The sequence below is a fragment of the Myotis yumanensis genome, unplaced genomic scaffold, assembly GCF_028538775.1.
Source record: "Myotis yumanensis isolate MYYU_CA2020_CCGP unplaced genomic scaffold, mMyoYum1.0.hap1 SCAF_15, whole genome shotgun sequence".
In the NCBI taxonomy this organism is placed as follows: domain Eukaryota; kingdom Metazoa; phylum Chordata; class Mammalia; order Chiroptera; family Vespertilionidae; genus Myotis; species Myotis yumanensis.
The window spans coordinates 20,426,352-20,435,621 of record NW_027223766.1 but is presented as its reverse complement, the minus strand read 5'-3'; positions in this window follow the sequence as shown (position 1 = coordinate 20,435,621).

The following is a 9,270-nucleotide window of genomic DNA, read 5'->3' as shown; positions in this document are numbered from 1 at the left end:
TAAGCAAACTTGAGAAAGGAGGTAAACCATGTCCCACTTGCCCGTGAAGCTGATGTCTAGGGCTTGGTTCACTGCAAGCTTCAGTTTGAGACCATTTGCTTCCCTATTTAATTAAAACAGATTTGTCATCTGCAGTGAGTCCTTACCTGTAATACTGCAGGACTGTTTGAGATCTGCCTTTTACTCGGTCTAAAAAGCTTTACTGTGATTTTGACATGGCATTACCAGGGAAGGACCCGTAAGTAGAATCCTGGGCTAAAGCAGTAATCTCTGGTCAGGAGCCTTTGTTCTCATAGAATCCTTATTTGAGCATTTCAAATGGAAAGACAGTCTAGTGTGTTGGTCCTAGACAAGCTTCTCCTTAAATATTTCACTAATAGATATTAACATTCTACCGGCTTCTGCAGTTTCCTGGTGTCTTCTCTTGCGCTCAGCTGCCATGTCTTGTGATTGTCATTGTATCTGAGAGGAGTGACTGTTTTTCTCTCTGGCAATTTTCTGCTATTTATGTGAAGAGGATTTTAAAACAATACCCAGAAACGTGCTAAAGGCAAATGCTACATAGGCATAAATATGCTTGGAGTGAGGAAGGGAGGTTTCACACATCAGCAACGTGAATGAACTCCAACGTGCCTTCTTCTGTTTGATATGCCCCTGACAGGTTTGAAGAAGGTTGATTGCTTTCTGTTTGTTACCTATGTTTCAGATGTGTAAAAGTTTGCTAATGTTTGAACTAGGGGAGATGGAATCTTTCTATAAAGAAAGACTTCATGTGTTGAAGGAAGGATCCAATGAGTGCATTGTATGGGAGGGGCCGTTTCAGTGATTACCTCTAAAAGACTTCTAGGTCCACCCCTCATTCACAAAGGCACATTTAGAGGGAACTATTATGACAAATGTTATTTTTCCCCTTATTTCTTAATAGCTGGTTGCATAAACCAGCCCTTTTTATCTCCATAACAAAGTTCCGAGTGAAAAGGAAAAAAAGGGAAGTTCTTAGTGTGCAGGATGGATGGCTTCAGAGGTAAGAATGAGGAAGTAGAAGATATTTACGAACATGGTTATGTATTTTGGCAAATCTACCTCCTGAAAAGAGGTAGCATAATGCTTCCGGGAGTCAGTTATTTGACCTTCCTGAGACTTAATTTCCTCATTTTGAAATTAGAATAATGGCACTCAACTACCAGAGATTTTCTGAGGATTAAGTTCATTATAAAGCACTGAGCGTGATACATAATAAATGTTTTATAAATGTTGTTTATGGACTGCTATTTTTCTAGAATCCATTAAACATTAGTGCCAAAATAAGATGTTAACTTTTAATATTAACATGCTGTGACTAAATTAAATGATTAAATATCACTGTCTAATAGGAAATACTATCAATATTGAATTCAAAATATTCATTTCTCTTTTTTAAAAAAGGGCTAAGTTTTCTGTTTTATGGAAACCTGTTTGATTACAACTTAGAGCAAATGTAATATTTCCCAAAAATTTAATCAATAGGGAAACACTTTAATACTTGATTTAAAAGAGGAAAAAAAACTTCAGAAATGTATGTTGTAAAATAAAATCTTAAGATTTCAGATGTAATTCCTGGTGCATAAGTTGCTACAGAATTCCTAAAATGAGAAAATAAGTCTGAATAATTTATTTTTAAAACATTGTTTTCTGTTTTTTTTTTTCTTTAGTTTAAAAGAAGTATATTGCGTTCTTCCTATATGCGAAGCACTGTGCAAGGGACAGAGAATACAAATACAAAACAAGACATAGCCCCTGACCTCCAGTTGACAGACGTAATAGCACCTACTCATAAAAAGAATCTAAATGCAATGATAGAAGAGGCACTAGTCTGACTGGAAATCCCCAGGGAATGCATACAAGCTCCAAAGATTGGTTCTGGAGGTCACCTGACCCAGCCAGTGGCCTAGCTCTGGACCACCGCTCCACAGACAGCCCTGCTGGCCTTCTCTTCCTCCCCTTAAGTCACTTTATCCTACCTGAGGAAACAGATTACAGTTAATTCACCTCAGCCTAGATGAGAACAAACCTTACTTAACTAGATGTACCGAAGACTGGGAAACACCAAACGGGTATTACAGTGTAAAAAACACGCAAACCACACGTAGTAGATAGGATTCTCAGAAATTAGAGACTTGTCTTTTCTGTTAGAGTAGCCTACTGGTAGCTTTTCTCTTTAATGTTGGGTGCCACCCTGTCTCTAAGCTCTGGGGTCACTGCGGATAGGAGTCCCCTTGAGCACAGCTTTCCTTCCTATCCAAGGCCCGTTCTCTAAAGACAGGGAGAATAGAATTTTTTCTTACTTTATATTTGCATAATCAAAAGGCCAATTAATTTTTTTAGGACAAAAGAACACTCTGTTCTCAAAGGGATTTTATGCCATGCTTTAATTAATGTGTCTATGGGCATGTCTATATAATTTATGGGAGGAAGTGGCTGGGAGCATGGGCTTAAATCTTGACTTTGCCTCTTCTTACCTAAATGGCCGTGGGCAGATGACATAATTTCTCTGAGCTTTCCTTTTCTCTTCTGTAATATGGGATTAGTAACATCTATCTTTGGTTGTAAGGATTAAATAAAATAATGGACATAGAAAAAATGTCATAGTGATGGTTCAATAAATAGCAAGCATGATAGCAATGCTCTTTAAACTGAACATACACTCATAAGAAGCAGATTTTAGTTTGAATATGAATCAAGCTTGAACATGAACTCTGATTCTAGAGGTAGTGAAAGGGTATTTCAATAATTTATTTTTTCAGCAAATTTGCACCTTATTTTGTATCATTTCTCTAAATACAAATACATGCTAAATGGAGAAAAATTAGAAAACATCAAAACACAAACAAAGCCTTCCTAATGAATATCATTTATACTTTTGCCCCACAGAGATAACCACTGAGAACATTTTGGTGATGCTTTTTTTCCCCTCTTTCTCTTTGTCTCTGTATCTCTGTTGCTGTCTCTGATAATCAACCAGGTTGCCAGCGGAAAACAGATGGCACACTCACATTGGGACATTGTAAGGAGAGTTTCATAAAGAGACTGTTTACAAAGATGTGGGCTGGTTGTAGGGAAACTGGAAGAGACAGTGGAAACAGCAGGGAGCCTGATTTTACCTAGAAGCCTAATGAGGTAATGGGAGGAAGAGGTCCTGGGATCTGGAAGTAGAGAAACTCTAGGTGTGAAAACAGCTGCCTGGCCTTTTGGCAGAGAGATACAACAGGCCCAGACTGGCTTTGCAGAGAAGGAGCTGTGGAAATAAACTCTTGTACCCCACTAGCCTCCTCCCTACTGTCAATCACCAGTCAGTGCTCCCCCTGGACCAACTCAGGTAGAAACCAGGGAGCAAGAGACCAGGCTATCATTCCTATTACACCTGGGACTCCTTGAGGGACTCAGAACCAAAGGGTGACTTTAAAATTTATTGCAAGAATAGGATGCTTTTGAGAGTGGGAAGGAGTGAATTACTCATAATGCCAATAAACCCAGGACAATAGCATAACTGTCCCAGGCAAACAAGGCTCTATCACCACCCTGTGGGGTAAAGTTGAGAGTAAATCTGGAGGGAAAAACTCTCTCTCTCTCTCTCTCTCTCTCTCTCTCTCTCTCTCTCTCTCCTCTATTATGAATTATTTTCTATAGAATGCATGTTTTCTAAAACATAATTTTATTGCATAATTCTCTATATTATGGTTGTATCAAAATGGGGTGTTTAAGCAGCTTCTAATTATTCCATTAAAATGCTGTGATGAACATCATTGAACATAAATCATTTAATAACTATTACTTGAGCAGCTAACATATGCTACCCACTAAAGATACAAAGATGAGTACATATAGTTCTTGCAACTTAGTCTAGTGATGGAGATAACTTCCAACAGCTGCGTCACCAGAGAGACTATGGAACTTGATACACTAACCAAAGCTGCCATCCTCTCTCTGAGAGATAGAGAGGAAGAACAGGGTCATGATACCAGGCCACAGCCATGGTCTCTGCCTCTACTAGCATTTGTTGCCCTCCCTGGGCTCCCATGTGACTCTGGATTCTATTCCATGGCAGTCCCTCTTCCTGCTCATTGCTCCTTCATTCCATTCAGCAGTTACCAGGCTACAGTGGGGAGTGAGGGTGTCTTCCTTTTATCCAGTTCCCTTCCCTCAGCAGTGAACTGAGTGACAGGCTTGGCTACCCTGTTCCCTTCTGGCCCATGCTATGGGCAGAGATATGTTTTTCCAGCAGATAGTTTGGAGAAGCATTGTTGGTTGAAGCTAGATAGTCAAGGAGTCGAGGGGAGAATTACAGAGTGGTAGACCAGGGTTTAGAGAGCCAACTGGAAAAATTAGAGAAAGAGCATGTAGTAAAAGGTGAGTTGCATCATTGCCTTGGCAAGTATGAGAGGTATTGTGTCAAGGCTTATTGTCAGGCTGTTTGTGTATGGGGTGGGCTGAGTTCAACTTGAAGAGTCCTATCCAGCTTTATAAATCCAAGTATGACCTCTCCCATAAGCCACCCATGAAAACTGTTGTCAGAATGGACAGATTGGCTTTTATTTCTTATCTCCCTTACTGACCTCATTGCGTCATTTCTCGCCTTTGTTCACTCACTGGGTCCCTCTGATTTTCCTCTATCCTGCTGCCTTTTCCCACCTCTCAGTCTGAGTATCTGCTCTGCCTTCTGCCTGAAACGTGCCTTCTCCAGATCTTTACATAGTTGGCTCCTTCCATCTCCAATCTCATTCCTTAGAGAGGTCTTTTCCTAAATGCTGTTAAAGAGAAAATCACAAGCCCCAAATGGCATCACTTATGCTCAAGCCCGTGACAACAAACCTAGATTTAATACTTGACCTAATTGTTATCTCAACCTTTCTTAGAAATATATCTTAATCAACCATTCTGGAACTTTCTGGTCAGTACTAATGAGGTAATCTGTCATGTGGGCCCTCTCTATCTCCTCTCCTCATAGAAAGAAGAGCCAATCTGTCTGATAAAAACCCTTGCAGTTCCTTCTCCCCAAAAAGAAAATGTCCTGGTCTAAAAATAACCCTTCCTATTCTTTCTACAAAATCCTTCCATTTTTTTTACTACCCCTTGGAGCACCCTTCTAGTTGCTAGATGGGATGCTGCCCAATTCATGAATCACTTAATAGAATCAATTAGATCTTTAAATTTACTTGGTTGAATTATGTTCTTTGACAATCCTAATTCATGCCCTGACCAGTTTGGCTCAGTGGCTAGACTCGAGCGTCAGCCTGTGGACTGAAGAGTCCCAGGTTCGATTCCGGTCAAGGGTATGTACCTTGGTTGCGGGCACATCCCCAGTAGGGGGTGTGCAGGAGGCAGCTGACCGATGTTTCTCTCTCATGGATGTTTCTAACTCTCTATCCCTCTCCCTTCCTCTGTAAAAAATCAATAAAAGATATTTTTAAAAATCCCAATTCAGTTTAGCCTCCCCTGACACTCTCCAGTACCTTGTGTCATTTTCCAGTAGAACCTGTCATTTACTGAAATTACCTTGTTTTTCTGGTGATCTGTTTACCAAACATCTACCCTGATGTGTGTTGTGTCTCAGCCCCACAGGCACACCTGTCTTGCTCTAGCTTCTCTCTCATACATGGTAGGACATCTGGGGGCAGAGATCATGCTCAGTGTCCATCTCTAGATAGATGGAAGAGATGGGGGCAAATAAGGCTCTATCACCTCTCTGTGGAGTAAGGTTGAGAGTAAATCTGGAGGGAAAATAAGTCATTTTCTCTCTCTTTCATTCTTCTATTATGAATTGTTTTCTGTAGAATTCATGTTTTCTAAACATAATTGTTATTGCATAATTCTCTATATTATGGTTGCATCAAACCTAGTGGGTTTGTTGCTGAAGCCCTTGCTCTGAGAGCTAGGTACTTTGTTTCTACTCTTAGCAATAAGTAGGTCTTCTAGTGAAGGATTTCTTCAACTAGATAAGCATGTCTCTTAATGATGTGAGCACAACAAAAAAATTCTTTTGAAGGCTTTAATTCATGCCCATGGAAAATCTAATAAGTAGAAAACTACCCTCTTTTCTTTGGGATATTGATTTATTATCTTTCTGTAGATAAAATAATGACACTAATTCAGGAATGAGAATGACTGCTCCCAGACACATTATTTGCTTTGTAACTGCACCTTCAGTTAATTTAATATGAGGATAATTTCAAATGACAACTTTCTAACTTATGAGAACATTGTTAATTTTAAATATTTAGATGTTTTTATTTTACTTTTCCAGTCCTTCCTATTCCATAGCAAGTGGATCAAGACAAGAAGCCAAAAGAAAGATGATTTTAAAGTATCCTGGGCTGGTTTCACACAGCTGGTTACGTTTTCTTGGTACAAAAATGCATAATGTGAAATGTTCATCTGAAAGCAGAAGTCACTCGGAGCCCATGTCATAATCTTAGTCACTTGCCCATTTATTTAACAATTCTAAACAGATGTTCATACTTACAGATAGACAAATATTGGACATTTATCTGTGGATGAAAAAGGGGAACACATACTAAACCAGAGAAACTCAGAGACTGACAGGAACCACATAGGCTGACTGAACATAAATATTCCTAACTAAAAGTGAGTCATGACAGGTAGGCCAATAGCTTCCTTGACAAAGCCAATCTCCACCTTACATGAACCTGTCTATTATCTTTTTGTATCTAAGATAACAAACCTTGGGAACGTCCCAGTAATCTTTTCCAGACCCCTCAGGGCACGATCTCCACACAAAAGCAAGAAACCACAGAACCCCTCATTGTTATTTTGTTCATTGTCATTTTGTTCCCCTCCTACAATCTCCTTGTGCCATAAATGCTAATTACATAGCTAATTACTAACTATCCTGTACCCACCAATGTAAAAGAAGTATGTGTCTCTCCATTCTGCTTTTTATCCAATCCCAGAGATTTCCTCTCCATTTTGCTTTCTCCCACCCCCTTATCCTACCACTAATGGATTCCACGTAACCCTCCTTAGGCCTCCGCTTTGATTGTAATGTATAAAATCAGCTATAAAACTGCCATTCTTTGGAACATTTTCTCAATCTGCTGAGATTTTGCTTCCCAGCAATTGTCATCAGTGTTTGGCTCAAACAAACTCATAAAAATTCTCTACAGGTTTGGACGTTTGTTACATTGACATATCTAATTAGCAGATATAAAAATTAGAGAATTTAATAAAAATAACTCTTAGAGCAATTTTACAGCAAGATGAAATGAAATGGGCTTTCCCCTCCTTGTCCCCTTGTTTTATTTCAGCTAAAGGTTGGATGTCTAGAGACCAATGATTAGTTGTGTGCTTTCCTTAATTCTTGGTAACTAATTGAATCTCAAAAAAATGTAATATGATATATAAATATGGGATGGATACTTTTAAGTGGGCTCACCTATAGGTAAGGACATCCGTTTTGGAAGGAAAGGTGAACCTGATGCTTTGGTAAAGGGAGCTGGAGTGTTCCAGTGCACGCCCACTCCGTCTCACCATGGTCTCCGTACCGTCCTCTAATCCTCTGCACATCTGGACGGTGGGGGGAGAAGAGTGATGGCATATCTCGGGCTCTTTTTTATCTTCCCCCTTTATATACCTTTTTCTTTTTTAAAAAACCCTGCAGATGGAACTGTAAAATCTTTATTATAATGAGAGAACCGAGAGCTTGGGAGAACCCACCTGGAAAATCCTCTTATTTTTAATATCTTTCCTGCTTTCTTTATAGAAAGCTCATCAGACTTATAGGTTAGGGAGAACTTAAATGGAAGTAATAGAGAACTAAAAATGGGGGAAATAGAGCAGCAACAAATTACAATAAAAATACCAATTGAGAAGAAAAACAGGAGTAAAAAAAATCTGGTAATAGTGTGCATTTCTCTGTTGGGAAATATTAGTTGATTTGGAAGAACCTGTGATCTACCTTTAAAAATAACTCCATGTGACATTTGCTTATCTTAGGTGCTTGGGACTTTTTGCCTTGGGAATCACAGGACAGACTATTTGTTTTTAATAACAAGGGATGAATGAGAAGACCTATAGGGAAGTTACTGGTATTCATAATCAATAGAATAGGAAAAGCTGGGATTTCCTGGCACATTTTTTTCCTTAGCTGTAGAACAGCAAGAGTTCTTTTCTCATGCATTTGAACTGTAGGAAATCTGAATTACCATCTCCTAGCTAATTTTAGGTAAATACTTATGAAGAATTTAAAGAAGATACCACTTAAACCTTGGTCTGCTAGGTTTATGACATCTGAAAAGGCTTTAATTCATTCATTTATTTCTTCCCTAATGTAATTATAGAAAGCACTGATTTGGGTGCCAGTATGTCTGGGTATGAAACTTTGCTTTATCACTTCTGAGCTTATGCCATGAAGAAGTTACACAACTTTTCTGAACTGTTTCTCATCTGTAAAAGAGAAATAATAAAATCTACCTCAAAGGTTGCTGTGAATTTAATTAGCTACAGTGGGGCCTTGACTTACGAGTGTCCCGACTAACAAGTTTTTTGAGATACGAGCCATCTCTCGGCCGATTTTTTGCTTTGAGTTGCGAGCTAAAATTCGGGTTACGAGCCAGCTTCAGATACCCCACCGTTAGTTGGCACAGCGAACGTCACAGTGAACGCCACAACATCAGCTCAGCATCACGTGCCTCACTCGTTCACTTTAAGATTTGACATACGAGTAATTTGAGTTACGAGCTCCGTCACGGAACGAATTAAACTCGTAAGTCAAGGCTCCACTGTATATGAGACTTAGAAAAAATGTTTGCAATTAGTAAGCACTTAATACATGCTAGGTGATAAAATCTGTTTATTACTGTTTGCTATTTGTTAAAAAAAAATTTGTCTTACCTTCAGCCAGAAGGTGGGAATAAAGCATAAATATGATGATATTCCTCATCTGTCCCCTACCCTCAGGGAGTTCAGTATGGAACAGAGGTTCTTTAATAGGATTCCATAGATGGGTGTCAGGAAGTCCATAAATTCAATATAGAAATTTGGAGGAGAAAAAATATTCTCTAATTCTGTGCAAAAATTTCAATTAGATTTTTTTCCTAAGGAAAGGATTTCCAGTTTTACCTAATCATCATGGGGCCAGTAATTGAAAACAGACGCAGGACCATGGGTCTGTAAAGATGACTTTGTTACAGATTAGAGGGGGTGGGACCAAAATGGACACAGCAGCTGATGGGTGTTGAGGTGTCATGGAAAATTGGGGTTTCTTTAGAGCCCAAG